The sequence below is a fragment of the Zeus faber genome (assembly GCF_960531495.2).
Source record: "Zeus faber genome assembly, chromosome: 1".
Taxonomy (NCBI): domain Eukaryota; kingdom Metazoa; phylum Chordata; class Actinopteri; order Zeiformes; family Zeidae; genus Zeus; species Zeus faber.
Window position 1 is genome coordinate 48,042,334 of NC_137193.1, and position 14,573 is coordinate 48,056,906.

Sequence of the window (14,573 nt, forward strand, 5' to 3'; positions counted from 1 at the left end):
TCTTCATCTTTATTGAGTCATTGGGCCCACAGGAAAATCCAAGAGCTTATGTGTCAAGAACTCATCAAGTGTCAGAAAACTCTCAGAAGACTCTCAAAAACTCAACCAAATACAGTTGGTGGATAACAAGAAGAAGGAAAAGAAACAAGCTGTGGTTATGCAGAGCCAGTCACAACCAAATCAATTACCACCACAACCACAGCAAGGACAGATTCAGGTTCTATCACCTGTGGTCCCCACTGTCTCCTTCCACAGCCAGTTTTTGACCAACCACAAACATGGAGAGGAAGAGGTCAAGGAAATTTAGGAAGAGGTAGAGGGGGAAATTTCCAACAGTCTCAAGGAACGTGCCATAATTGTGGACAACTAGGCAAACAACATTTTGCACATGACTGCTATAGTTTCAGAGGAGGCTTCAGAGGAGGCTTCAGAGGAGGCATCAGAGTAGGCTTCAGAGGACAACCACAGCCACCCAGGGGACCAGCGAAAGCTTACAGGGGTCCGGAACCTGGTTTCTAGGGGTGCCCGGAAGACTCGAAAGAGAGGTGTCAGCTAGTAGTATCAGGGCCGGAGCAAGATCCAAAAATAGAGGTGAAAATAAATGATAAGCCATTGGAAGTAATGGCAGATTGTGGAGCAGCTTTCACCTGTGTTCGGCCTGAAGATGCTATACATCTCCCTATGTCTGACCAATTGGTACGGACAATCGGGTTTGAGGGTGTGAGACAGCTGATTCCTCTTACAAAACCAATTGAGCTATGCTGTAAAAATCGGAAAATCACACTACCTATTTTGGTGTCAGAACATACGCCCATTGCACTCTTGGGAAGAGATGCTTTGTGCAAACTAAACTGTACAATACGGTGCACACCGGACGGCTGTCTGCTGGATGTGCCACCTGATGTCTAACACAATTATTTATGGCACCAGAGACTGAGACTTCTTCAGTATATTGTATTGGAAATCTTAGTCCAGAGCTATTAGAGCCAGCCAAGATGTGGGATAAGTTCATTGTGGCAAATATTCCTGATGCTAAGCCCCCTGAGTATCCACATCACTGCACGCTGAAATATTTCAAGAAACATTGAGAAAAGTGTGCCACATGTGACTTTTATGGTGTCATTTTCGCACCAATAAAGGAGAATCTTGCTATCTGGATGAGTGAAGAACAGAAGTTCATGGAAATCATGATCTCAGCTCAAGGACAAGGACAACCACAAGTGATACAGATGACACATGAGTCAATGCTCAGCACTAAATTGAACTCAGACAGCATGAGAGAGGAGATGCTGCAACAAATTCCAGAATGTTTGTGTTCACGACATAGTACTGACATCGGACTTGTGAAGTCAGCCCAACCGGTGAGAGTTGAACTGAGACCAGGAACCAAACCTCCTTGGAGGAATCAATACCCACGAAAGGAGGAGGCAATCAAAGGGATTGAACCACAAATTGAAGGACTGTTAAAAGCAGGTGTAGTGAAAATATGTTCGGATACTTAGAGCAATACGCCTATATTGCCTTTAGAGAAACCAGATGAGTCCCATCGCTTGGTACATGATTTAAGAGCGATAAATGAAGTGATGCAGGATTTTCCAGCAGATGTACCAGATCCACATACCTTGTTAGCCCAAATTCCTCCAGAGGCTACATACTTCACAGTGTTGGATTTGTGTGGAGCATTTTTCAGTGTTCCATTGAGCGAAGGGTTATTTGGATTCACATACAAAGGACAAACCTTCAAGTACAAGAGGCTCCCTAAAGGAGTCAAACATAGCCCTCACATTTTCAATAAAGTGTTGCAGGATGACTTGTCTGGGATTGATCAGATCTTGAAAAGTACTGTCATTCAGTATGTGGACAACATCGTCATCTGTTCACCAGATAAGGAAACGTGCCATGAGGACTCAATCAAACTGTTACAGCTATTGGCATACAAAGGACACAAGGCCTCTCGGAAGAAACTACAGTATTGTCAAGAAAAAGTAGTTTATTTGGGTCAAACAATAACCCATGGACACAGACGCATCTCTGAGAGTCATTTGGAAGCCATTCGAACAGCACCAAAGCCTAGCACAGTCAGAGAGATGATGACATTTCTTGGTATTGCGGGATATTCTTCAGCCTGGGTAGAAGATTATGCCTGCCTAACAGGGCCTTTGAGAGCCATGATAAAAGAGACTGGGAATGCTCAACTCCATTGTAACCTCACCTGGACACAGGTGATGGCATTTGAGACGATCAAACAGAGGCTACAAGAAGTTCCAGCGCTCGCGCTGCCAGACTACTCTAAGAACTTTTTGCTGTATGTGGCTATGTATGCATGTGCATGTGCAGTTCTTTGTCAGCCCGCAGGTACAGGGACAAGCCCTCAACCTGTTTCATATTATTCTACTGCCTATTCAGAAGTAGAATTGGGGCTACCACAGTGCTACAGAGCAATTGTGGGAGTTTATCTAATGTATGGGTATGGGTTACCCAGTGACAATTCTTACCCATCATAGTCTCAGAAATCTTTTGAATTTTGGTAAATGTACATTGACTATGTCTAGGCTAAGAGACTATCATAGGCTCTTAGAGTAGGAAGATGTCACCTTAGTAAGGTGCGTCACGGTAAATCCAGCTGAGAATTTGCCAACACCAGAGGATGGAGAGCCACATGATTGCATTCAGGAAGTAGAGAGATATGCAAAGCTCAGATCAGACTTGCAAGCTTTCCCATTGCATGTGTCAGATGCGGAGTATACACATTGAGTGCTGGTTACGCAGTAGTCAAAACCCAGGGAACTGAATTTGTTTTTGAGAAAGCAGAAGTAATACCACAACCTGCTTCTGCACAGCTTGCTGAGCTTGTGGGCCTGACTGAAGCTTGTCTATTGGCCGAAGGCAAGCGAGTGACAATATATACAGATTCTGCATATGCACATAATGTGTGTCATTTATTTGGATCAGTGGGGAAAAATCAAGGATTTAAGAAAACCGATGGGTCTCCGATACAGCATCATGCCCAGATAATGAAATTGTTGCATGCAATGATGAAACCAAAGGAAATAGCTGTAGCTAAGTGTGCAGCACACAAAATGGACACGTCAAGTGTCACACAAGGTAACAAAGCCGCTGATGATGTCGCGTGGGCCCTGTGTAATTTTATTTGACTGTTAATACTAGTATGCTAATTTATGCATGTTGACCTGTAATATGGGGGTGTGCTTCATGGACTATTTGGGACAGTGGGATCAATGTTTTTGCTGGTGGGTAGTTTTCCATATGGTTAGGCGCTATTCAGCACGACCCAGCTGATGACAACGAGACACAGCTGTTGCCAATGGGCAAGGACAGCAGACGACAACCGATTGGTTACTTCATAAACGGACGGTAAATAAGAGAGGCCGATTGGAACTCAAGCGCGAGTTCCCCGCGAGCCGCCAGGGGAGGACGAGTTCCCCGCGAGCCGCTGGGATCGGCCTACTCGGTGTTGACACGGCCGCGACGTCGGACTGTTCCGGCCCGGTTCTCTGCAGCGCGTTGACGGAGAAGACGGGTCGACAAAAGACATATGTTCTTCGATCTCAAACACTTCCTAAAGGAACGGGGAATTCTGGAATTCAGTAGCACTTTTGTGTGAGTGGGCCGCCCCATCAATGAAACGGGAAGGCTCATACTGTGTCTGTTTGTTCTGTCAGCTACAGCGATCGATCCCCTCCTGGAATCCCAAGAGTGACGTCAGCCCTGCGTGGGACTCCGGGCCATTCCCATGCCAATGCCCCGCCTGCTGTCAAAGTGAAAAGTCCTGGCTGCTTGGGATTGACCCAACTTAGGAGCCCCGCAACTGGTGAACGTTCTGCCAGGTCTGCGGTGACCATTGGCGGATCCCACTTTGCCTTGCTTGTGTCCTTAATTTCGGTCGGGAGGGACTCCGACCGAACGGACGATTTATCTTCCTGTCTGTTTGTGCCCTTAGTATTTTGTACCTTGTGGTAACCTGCCAAAGTGTTAGATTTAGGGGTAGGCCTTAGGCAGGCCACCAGTAAGGTTAGTGCTTACGCATGCGGCTAGTGTGCTGGTTTGAGAGATTTGTGGTAGTTCAGTCACATATCTAACGAAGGTTTGCTGTGAATGCATTTTCATACAGTTTGCCGTGAATGCATTTTTATACAGTTTGCCGTGAATGCATTTTTATACAGTGTGCTGTTTCGTAAGCCCCGTGCATATATTCGCTGTAATTTAGACCCAGACTGCTGTGTGGTTGTCATCGCCTCTAGGCGCCCTTATCCAGCGCAATTGGAGGAGTTATTTTAATGGATGAATGGTAATAAAATAACTTCTTAATTGACGCTCGCTGCCTCTGTGTTGTGGTGTGTCCTGGGATTTCCTGCATTAACTGGGTTGTCCTTACTTCGCGACACCCGCTTTTTTTTGGCGTTGTCGGCAGGATCCCAGTAACACCCACAACATGGAGGGCGCTAGGCCAGGTGATGGACCCGAGCCAGAGCCTAGACCAGGAGGCCACGCACTGATGATGCCATGGCTCATGGGGGGGCCCTGGATCCCAAGTTTAGCGGAAAAGGAGGAGCCATTGCTTTTGAGGAATGGAAGACACAGATGGAGGCCTTTCTCCGGGCACAGGGGCTACATGGCCAACAGAGGGTGGATTTTGTCCTGAGTGCTTTAGAGGGTGAAGCAAAGCAGGAAGTACAACTGGCTGCACCCGCCCACAAAGTCACCGACGAGAGAATCCTCACCCTGCTGAAGGGCCTATATGGGGGAGCCACTTCGGTGGCACAGCTCCGGGCGCAATTTTTCCAGTGCCGACAAGGGACTGATGAGGGGGTGGGAGCTTTCACACTCCGGCTCCGAGGATTACACCATCGGTGGCGAGCGGCTGACCCAGGCCCAGCGGATGTAGATGACGAGATGCTTCGTGCACAGTTTGCAATGGGCCTACGGCCCAGCCCCATTCAACAGGAGCTCCAGCGTCAGCTGCAACGCAGACCAGATATGTCGTTTACAGCCACGTACACTGAAGCCAAGGTACTCGAGCAGGAGAGGGACCAAATGGAGCTACAAGCATGCCGGGTGGATGTACCAAGACCGGTTGCCGCCGCCCCTGCAGTTGACTCCTCCTGGCAGCAGTGGAAGGAGACCTTTAAGTTGGAATTACAGCAAGATCTAAAAGAGCAGCTGTCCGCTCTTGGTAAGACCCTGGTACAAGACCTCCGGAATCTGCAGCTTCGAGATCACCAGGTAGACCCGCCCATAAGAGAGCGTCGGGTCCAGGACACTGCCCCCACCACCTCCAGACCTCGACCAGTCTGGAGAGCCCAAGGGGAGTCACAGTTGTACCGATGGGATGCAGAAGGCAGCCCCATCTGTCGTGATTGTGATGAGTCTGGCCACATTCAGCGACGCTGCCCCCGGAGGCAGTGCCCGTCTAACCCGGGTTTTTAGCACCCTCGGTTGCTGTGGGGCAAGCCACCGGGGAAAACGGGACCCAGACTGCTGCTCAGAGGCCCTCGATGGTAGGAGAATGCCCCCAAGTAGAGGTTAGGGTACAAGGTAAGAAGATCCCCTGTATTTTAGATACTGGGTCTCAAGTCACACTGTTTAGCTACTCCTTTTTCCAAAAGTACAGCAGGCAAAATCCACAATGCGGAGGAAATCCCTTGGCTCACCCTGAGGGCAGCCAACGGCCTGACCATACCTTATGTCGGCTATACAATCCTCAATTTTGAAGTAGGTGGGGTTCAGCTAGTGGATAAGGGGGTGGTGATTGTGAAGGACTCCTGCATGGGGGCTGACTGCGATACTGGGAATGAACATCATTTCTGACTGTTGGCAGCAGGTGTTCCAGGGAAACCACCCCGGGGAGACGGCATTCCGGTCAACCAACAGCCCAACCGCAGGGGCAGCTTGGGCTCAGGCATTCACCGCCTGCAGACGGACCTTGGTGCCGGGACCAGGATTCCATTTCCAAGGAGTCACCAAGCTGGAACTTCAGCCACCAGTCACCCTCCCCCCTGAGATGGAGGTGCTGCTGTCGACCAAGGTCACCCAAGGCAGTGGTCACCCCGACTGCTTAGTGATGGTGGAGGATCTGGACGAAGCAGATCACGAGGGGCGAGTGGCCAGAACCCTTGGCTGGATGCGACAAGGATGAGTCGCCGTCCGACTGTGCAACCCAAACCCCTATCCAGTCCCGCTCCCACAGGGCGACCCTTGGCCGCTGTGGTCTAGGTAGCAGCTGAAGAGGTGCAGGGCCAGTATGAGATGGTGCTAACCAGCCCGGAGCCAGCGGTGGTGGAAGTGGCTGTACAGCCGGTTAAGGCCGAGGAGACGGGCAGTCATCCAGCCTTGGCGTTGCAAGGGGAAGACTTGTCTTCCTCCCAGCAGAAGCAGCTGACTGCCTTGTTACGGAAATGGGCCCCTGTCTTTGCAGCCCATGAAGATGACTTCGGGCGGACCAGTGCGGTCCTGCACCAGATCCCCACGGGCACTGCAGCACCAGTGCGTGAGCGATACCACCCTGTTCCACCACGGATGTACCCCGAGCTGCGTGCACTCTTGCAAGGCATGCTGGAGAAAGGGGTGGTGAAGGAGAGTTCAAGCCCCTGGGCCGCCCCGATCGTGCTGGTGCGTAAGAAGGATGGCTCCTGGCGCTTTTGCGTCGATTATCGGAAATTGAACACCCTGACGCATAAGGACGCCTACCCCCTGCCACGAATTGAGGAGTCCCTCACCACCTTGAAAAAAGCGGCCTGGTATCCAGCGTTAAGACTTCACGACAATGAGGCTGCAAAATCAGTTACAGGAGCAAACAAAGCAGGCAAGGTTCTTCTGGTCACCCATGAAGTGGACTTGGAAGATAAAATCACGCTCCGAGATGTGATCTTCGGTTAGGACTTCCAGATCGCATATCCTCAGATAATGGGAAAGAGTTTGTGGATAGAACAGTAAAATTAATTCTGCAAAAATTGGGAATCAAACAATGTTTAGGAGCTGTTTATCATCTGCAGAGCCATGGTGTTTGTGAAAAAATGAATGGTGTTCTGAAAAATCGCAATGTTAAAATCTGTCAGCACACAGGTTTGAATTTGGTAGAGGCGCTTCCTTTGGCATTAATGGTGTGTCGTTCAAGTGGGCTATGTGATTTGCGTATGACACCCCATGAGTTGGCTACGGGTAGACAGATGCCAACACCTTGTTTGCGCACATGTGGAAAGGGTCCAAGTTTAGCCCTTTTAGAAGATGAAATGCGAGTGTATGTTAACTATATGGCTGCACTGCATAAGAAAATACACACATATGTGTCTGACAGGCAAAATCAAGAGGAGGTGCTAGAGAGACTTGATGAGAGGAACGTGGTGCAACCTGGAGACAAGGTATTCGTGAAGGTGTTTAGTAGGAATTTGTTTAATGAACGCCGCAAAGGACCATTCGAAGTTGTTCGCAGTACTGGAACTGCAGTTTAGGTTGAAGGTTCTCCTACATGGTATCATTTATCCCATTGTGTTAGAACGCCAAAAGAAGAGGTGCCACAATCACTGAGAAGATATGTTGAAAGCTGAAGAGAGCCAACAGAAGCTGCACAACAGAGTGTAATTCCAATAAGTATGAGTCATCAAAAACTCCAGAGGGCTGTGACACCTCTCTAGGAAACGACACCGACCCAGATGGACCCAGGAGTCCAAGGTGATTAGGCTGTGATTAGAACTGAATTAGGAAATGCAGCTAACCTTCCATTTAAATGTAGTAAATGGAATACTGATGGAAATATTTCCCCCAAATGGAAAAATGTGCGTAGTGAAGACATAGTGCTAACAGGACCTGATGTTAGCAGTGTGTCTTGAAATCAACGAAAGTATGTGTTGTTGAATGACAGGAGAGGGGTTAAAGTTCAAGATGACTGTTCGCTTGTCGTACATAATGTTAGGCCCACGGCCTCCCAGCGCTACTAGAGGAAGCTCTTGCCCCATCTGCAGCTCCCTACTCGAGCCCAATTGCACACACCTGGGATCAATTACCTGCACAGTATTTAGTCTCAGCTTCCCAGTCATTCCTTGCCAGACCGTCAACTAGCTTACCCGAGTTGTACAGCTACTGGCTCCCTTCCAAGTTCCAAGTGCTTGTTCGTAGTTTATGTCTTGTTGTCTCGTCTTCCCCTTACCTGCTTGTCTCCTCTCGTCGACCCAGTCTGTCTCTCCAAATCCAGCCAGCCCGGTTTACCTGCCTGTCCCCGCTCGTCGACCAATGCTGCCCGTCCTTCTCCATCCAGCCTGGTTCCCCGTCTTTCCACCCAGATCCTGGACCCCTTCTCCTGGTCGTCATCGTCCCTGCCCAGCCCTGCTCCATCCCAACCTGACCGGGTGCCCCTGTCCAGCTCCACCGTCCAGGCTAATAAACATCCTTTGCCTGCCTTCCGTCTCCCTGTGTCGTGCGTTTGGGTCTCTCCCAGCTCTGGTCATGACACATAATGTCTTATGGGAGGATCAAGGAGAATATACATGCACATATCCGGATCAAGAGTTTAAATATGTCCTAAGGCAAAATTTTTGGGAAGCGGGATACAGAACTCATAAGATAATGCTGGTAGTAAAAGGTCTGGTTACTAATGAAATAAGTACGATTGCTCAAGAAATTCAAAACCAACTAGTCACACCAAGGGTGACTGTTGGACCGATGACATCTATAACCTTAGCTCGGGTAATAACTAGTAGTATTAACGTATCATTGTCAGTTACTACTCTAGCTACAACATTGGCAGAAAAGGATGTTACAACAACGATGATGACAACTTCTACTTCTGTAACTCCCTGTAATCATACAAGTAAGGTTGTGAGGATGAGCTCCACTACCAATAAAACAATGACGACTTCTTTGGTGTCTACAAAGTCTGTAGATAAGACGCTGACACCTATCGCTACATCCCCATCATCTGAGAAGTGGATAAATATAACTCAGAAGTCTATGGTGAAGTTGGAAATTAAGTTAAACAATAGCAAGGAGAGCTCTGTGATTAGAGAGCCGATTGCTGAGGAGATTGATAGTAATTCAGGTGACATAGTTCAGACGACTATGTCAAATGTGGTCAACGATTTTCTTGAACGAGAGTGGACATCAGAAGACATTACGGAACATCTTCATGCTTTACTGAAGCGAGAAACCAAGTGGAAAGCATATAGGTTTGATTCCTCGGCGCTGCAAATAACAGACCCATGGGCAAAGAGAAATATGTGGTTCCAACAGATAACTCATTTGTTAGAATGACTACTAATTAAAATTGTCCGTGTGTGGTGAGAGTTCCAGCTCTGGGCACATTGCCTTCAATTCTAAAGACAGTACGGGAACCTTTGACGCCTGAATGTCAAAGTAATGCATTATCTTGGCTGCTATTCAAACAACAAGCAGTGAATGAAGTATGGATGGCTCTGTCGGTCCATCTATTTAGACCTGGACGTAGGTGTTCCTGGTTGAGATAATTATCATATTTAAATCTTCTTGATAAGTATGAAGATATCATATCATATCAGATATCATATATAGCAATACCTGATGCTATGGAAGTGACACCTGCAAAAGGTAGAGATTGTTTTTGTTCTAATGATACTCATAAAGGAGATGGTATGTTTATGGGAATATCAGAATGTGAAAGCTACATGATGGAATTTGAACAAAGTATACAAAGGATGGTTGGTGAAACATATACAGTGACCTTTCATGCACCACGTCGTCGACAGAGTAAAACTTTGAGCGTAAAGAATCAAACTTTACTGGGTAATGTGACTATAGGAACATTCAAAGATATTTAGTGGGTATGTGGTGATAAAGCATACTTATTTCTGCTGTATGGATGGATTGGATGTTGCTATATGGCACTGTTGAAACTTCCTTATGATGTTTTTGTTATCCAGAAGGGACAAAAGACAGATGAGGGTAACTCTGCAAAGACTTCTGAAAGTAGGAAGAAAAGAGAATTGGCACAATTCCACAATTTGGAGTCTTATCATTGGAGGATATCTTCAGGAGAAAATTGGCTATAGGATTGTTTCCATGGTATGGGGTTACATTCTTAGCTGATCATATTGATAATATCACATATACCCTACAAGGGTTTGCGAATGAGACTTGACCAGACTTGCCTAGGAAGTCCAGGAGAGAACTGAGCCAGATGAATTCTCTGTCGAATGAAACTCGGGCAGGTGCTTATATGTTTAACCAGAGACAACGCTGACCATCTGATTCCCCTACATAGGTCACTGTTCACATTTTCACCTCCCTTATCACCGGGACCCCCGGGCTCTCTCTCTCTCTCTCTCTCTCTCTCTCTCTCTCTCTCTCTCTCTCTCTCTTGCTCGCGCCTGGCACCGTCTGTTAATAATTATCTCTTACAATGGGTACTGTCTTGGGACGCCACATATACCAAGATACCTCAAGACCATAAGAGGTTTTGAATATTTGTCGAACACCTAGTGGAGTCATTGATTGATGTTGCTGAAACACGACATGGCTCTTGATTATATTTTGGCCAGACAAGGTGGCCTCTTCGTGGCTTTAAATCTAACCGGAGATACAGTACCTGTTATACGTTGATCCCTGATGTTGCCGACAATATGACGAATGTCATAGATGCGTTGAAACTTAGAAGAGATGCGTTTGGGCCATCAAAAGGAGCTGGGTGGTCAGCTAATTCTTGGTTGCAAGATAAATTAGGGCCATTAGGAGCTATAATAGTTCAGGTTCTGGTGGCTGCCCTTCTATCACTGTGTGTGATGTTTTGTTTTTGTGTGACGGTGTTGTTGACCTTTGCTAAGGCCATGATATTGAGAGGGATAGGAGTTGTAATGCCGGGAGAAAGCATTCAGATGCCACTATTGGGTGATAAGGATGTCAGTGAAGATGAGGAGGAACCTCAGATATTTTCTTTTTTTGTGGTTTTTGAGGGACATTGGTGCTAGGCAGGGAAAGGTCCACTGGAAGGTCCGATGGGTCGACCAGCCTGACTTTGGACAAATTTTTTGATTTATTTCTGAGGTTCTTATTGTATGCATTTATATGTAACATCATATACAGTTTCTTAAACCCTTCATCTTTTTCTGTTAATTGATTTGGAGTACCATAGGTGGTTGCCTGGAGCAGAGGGACCGTGAGAGAATTTTCCTGTTTTGATTGATTGATGGATGTACTAAGAAAGGAACATTTACATTTACATTTACATTTAGTCATTTGGCAGACGCTTTTATCCAAAGCGACTTACAAGGGAGAATAACATTCAGCTACATTGTGACAGAGATTAGTGTAACAACAACATTGGTGTAACAATAAATACTGCAAGGTGGTGCAAAGTAATTGTAGATTAGGACAGGAGGTACTCACTGAAGAGCTGGGTCTTCAGGTGCTTCTTAAAGACAGAGAGGGAGGTCCCCGCTCTGGTCATTTTTGGCAGCTCGTTCCACCAACGTGGAACTACAAATGAGAATAGCCTGGATTGCCGTGGCTGTATGGCCGGCAGAGCCAGGCGACGCTCATTTGACGAGCGCAGCATCCGGGGGGCAACATGTGCTCTTACAAGAGCATTTAAGTAGGCGGGAGCATTCCCAACAATCACTCTGTAGGCCAGCATAAGAGACTTGAACTTGATGCGGGCGGCTACAGGTAACCAGTGGAGCTCGATGAGCAGCGGAGTGACATGTGCCCTCTTTGGCTGGTTGAACACCAGTCGCGCCGCCGCATTCTGTATCATCTGAAGTGGCTTCACCGCACAGGCCGGCAAGCCTGTTAAGAGGGCATTGCAGTAGTCGAGACGGGACATCACCAAGGTTTGTACCAGCAGTTGAGTGGCATATTGGGTCAGGTACGGCCTGACTTTTCGGATGTTGAGGAAGCTGCCAGATGGGTTTTTCGCTCTCACACTTCACAAATATACTGTATTGCTACGAATAAGCATGGTCAGAAGGGTATATTATAATCGATTTTATTTGTTATTGAGTGATTTCTATTAAGCCAATTAACATCATAAGTTCAATTACTCTTCTCATCTGTCGAGACTTTGTATAGTCTTGAAGGGGGGAATATGAGGTGTCTGAATGAGGGCCCTGGGTTCTCAAGAATCAGAGCCCATTGTATAGTGATTGTATAGTATAATTACTAACGTATGATACTTTTAATTTATTGCTTCCATGGCATACAGAGAACGACAATAACAACATGTCTATTTAGAGGCCCTATGGGAGAGAAAATGTGTAGAGGCCTCAAGCTTGGTCAGCAGAGGAAATGTGTAGATGCCTCCAGCTTGGTCAGAAGAGGAAATGTGTAGATTTATGTCTGACAAGTGCTGAACTGTGACCTATGTATTGTGACCAAATGGACTACATGATCTCCATACTCCATACTTTCCATACAGAAAGTGACTAGTTCATGTCTTTTTTAAGACTTGAACTCTATTTAGCCTTTAAAAGAAAAGCAGAGTACACATACCTTGTACAAAAGTTCATGTGAAAAGTACAACTAACACAGACATATAAAATTCTTATAACATATAGGGTTTCTAAAAATATCAAATTCTGTGACAAGGTGTTAAAAAGTATTGCTGATTCAGCTTTGAAAAAGGAATAGAGTCCACTTTGTACTGTACAACCAGGTTTTTAAAAGAAAAAAGTTTTTTTTTAGACTTCACGGTGACATCACAAAAGGGCGTCATCCTCTCCCTTCGACCACGCAGTAACAGCGTGGTAGTCAGTCAGTTAGTTTTACAGCTACTTAGGATGGTGAAGCACTATATTTATAACTTATTATTTAGTTATTTAGTTTTTACGAAAGAAAGTCCCATCCCACTCCGCTGCAGAGCGGACAGGCTCTGCAGGGACGGGGGAAGTTATGTTCACATTTTCGTCTCATAAAAGTAGGTAACTGAAAAATAAATCAAAATCTAGCATAAGAACCCACTCTGAGCGTGTCTCCCAATCTCTTCTCTTCTTCTACGAGTTGCCATTCACTTGTAGTGCACTCTGTTATGGCTGTCTCCCTCATGTGATGTCACATTTAAGTTTGCGGGCCATGTTGGATTTTTAGGTGGGCGTGGTTAATTACACAACATTAAATTATGTCATTGATCAGATGTTTTAGAGCAGGGGTGTCAAACTAATTTTCACCGAGGGCCACATCAGCATAATGGTTGCCCTCAAAGGGCCGGATGTAACTTTGAGGCAGTATAAATGTAGCTAAATGTAATGTAAAATAAATGCAACTACTCCTTAATGTTAAATAACTCTGGATTTTTATTATTCAACTTACAAATATTACATATATATTTGCATAAATGTATAAATAAATGTTTGCTTGTTGCTCTGTTATAACATAAATCCTTTTAATTCGTCAACTTATGAAACCCACATTACTCCATCAATCAACGATCAAACTATCCAAGTGAATAAGGATAAATAACAAGTTATGACATCAACTTTTTTCACAACTTTTTTGTCATAGTTGAGAGGGGCAGAATAACGGTCCAACCAACAATTGTAAGCTGCTAAGAACATGTGTGACAGGTGTAGCATTTTACATAAACAAATGGCCGCACACAGCCTTGCAAGGGGATACATCCAACTAATGAAAGATGGTTTGATTACAGTTCAAAATTTGTCTGCATAAACACATAAACCTTTCTGTGTGGAGTTTGCATGTTCTCCCCGTGCTCACATGGGGTTTCCTCCACCTCACGTCAGTAAGGACCCCCCTCAAAAACATGCACCCATCATTGTCTGACCAGCAATGGACATTTATCACCTGGTCCCCGGGCGCGTCTACGTATGCTGCCCACTGCTCCTGGCTGTGGCCCCGGAGGAAGGACAAGCCAGGATGGTTAAATGCAGAGAATCCATTTCACCGGCCACCATCAAAAGCATGTGCATGTGTGTGTGTGTGCAAGCATGTGTTATAGTGTGGTGTGTTGCGTGATGAATAAAGACTGTTTCTTCTTCTTCTTCTTTCTGACCAGATGTCTGACACCTTTTTTCCATGGCCAGTGTGTCAATGTCTGGTTTTAGGTCTTGTGCTGAGGCAATCCGTAGAACAGCATGGAGGTTGTCATCAGTGATGCGTGATCTGTGCTTGGTCTTGTTTAGATTCATGATTGAAAACATCTGCTCGCACAGATAGGTGCTCCCAAACATAGACAGAACATGGGCAGCATGAAGTCCAAGCTGTGGCATCAAACCAGGGGGCAGTTGACTTAGAAGTCCTGGAATGCAGCATCCTGGAACTTTGCTCTCAGGCCACTATCTCTTTGAAGCTCTATTAACTCCACCTGAAGATGTTGGGGTGCAGTGCAGACGTCGGTGGTGAAAGGATTGGCAAAGATGGCAAAGCCTGAGTGCTGTGCTCTAAAGTCAGAGAAGCGTCGATCAAACTCATTCATTAACCGGCTCAGTTTGGTAGCTAGCTGAGTACATGAAAAAGTACCAGGAAATGCGGCTGAGATGCTCTGACAAACAGGAAAGTGGGCAAGATTGTCCTGTTTCACTTGGTACATCCATAGATCAAGTTTACGCTGGAAAGCCGTGATCATGTCGGACATCTGC